At 54.3% G+C, this 1,102-nt stretch overlaps 1 protein-coding gene across 2 annotated transcripts in view; it reads right to left on the bottom strand.

The window, feature by feature from the left end:
• The window catches only part of LOC118162054 (cadherin-20-like), a 91,893-nt gene extending 91,217 nt beyond the window's left edge, over positions 1–676 (bottom strand). For both annotated transcript variants that reach the window (XM_035317973.1, XM_035317974.1), the window contains exon 1: positions 596–676. The gene's annotated coding sequence lies outside the window, so the exon portion shown is untranslated. The remainder of the gene's footprint in view (positions 1–595) is intronic.
• Between the last annotated feature and the right edge of the window lie 426 nt (positions 677–1,102).

Raw genomic sequence — 1,102 nt, 5'->3', positions numbered from 1 at the left:
GGGGGGAAAGGGGAGGGAGGGGGTGGTAAAGAGAACAAGGGAAAAAGAGGGAAAAGAGAAAAAGTAGACAAAAAAAAAGGGGGGGAATAGGAGAGAAAAGAAAGGGGGGGGGGAAGGAAAAAAAGGAGAGGGAAGAGAAAAAGGAAAAAGGGGGGAACATGAAGAGCGAGAAAATGAAAAAAAAAGAGGGGGGGAGGAAAAAAGGGGGAAAGAAAAAAAAGGAAAAGAGAAAAGGAAAAAAAGGAGCAGGAAGGGAAGCGAAAAGGAAAGGAAAAGAAAAAAAGGAAAAGAAAGAATAGAAAAGGGGAGAAAAGGGAAAATAGAAAAGATAAAAAGGTAAAAAGGAAAAAAGAAAAATAAGGAAAATTTGGGAAAATGTAAAAAAAAGAAGAGAAAAAAGGGAAAAAGAGAAAGGGGAAAAAGAGAAAAAGAAAAAGGTTCAAGAAAATGAAAATAAGGAAAAAGAAATTGAGAAGAAAAAATGAAGACGAAAAAAGGGAAAAAAAGACAAGATAAAGGTGGGGGGGGGGGGGGATAAGGAGGGAAGGAAGGGGAAAAGCAGAGCAGAAACTCCCCGAAGGGCAGGACGCGTTACCTTGCTGCGCGCAGGAGCTCCGGCTGCCTTCCCGGCGACGGGGCTGCGCTCCGCTCCCTCCCTCCTCTCTCCCTTTCCTCTCCTCTCCTCTCCCCTCCTCTCTCCCTCTCCCTCCTCTCCTTTCCCTCTCCCTCCCCTCCTGTCCTCTCCTCCGCCGGCTGCGCCCTCTGGCCGCCGCCCCCCGCCGCTCCCACCGCGCAGCGCCGCCCGCCCCCGCCTCCGGCTGCGCGGAGCTTGCGCGGGGCTTGCGCGCGATCCCTGCTGGAGCCGCGGGGACCTGGTGCTCACCCCCGGGACCCCCCCTCCTTCCCCTTCCCCCCCCCCCCCCCCCCCCCGGGGCGGGGGGGCGGGGGCGCGGCGCGGGGGGGGGGGGAAGAGGGGAAGGGGGGGGGGGGGGTGGGGGGTTTAAGGGCAAGGGAGGGGGGTGATTTTCTGTCGAAGGCTCACTTTTAGTTAATAAACATCCCCGAACTAATGTCAGAGCTACCTTTATAAGGGTAAACAGTA

This window comes from Oxyura jamaicensis, chromosome 2 (assembly GCF_011077185.1).
Source record: "Oxyura jamaicensis isolate SHBP4307 breed ruddy duck chromosome 2, BPBGC_Ojam_1.0, whole genome shotgun sequence".
NCBI classification, from domain to species: Eukaryota; Metazoa; Chordata; class Aves; order Anseriformes; family Anatidae; genus Oxyura; species Oxyura jamaicensis.
This window is presented reverse-complemented; position numbering and strand designations above follow the sequence as displayed.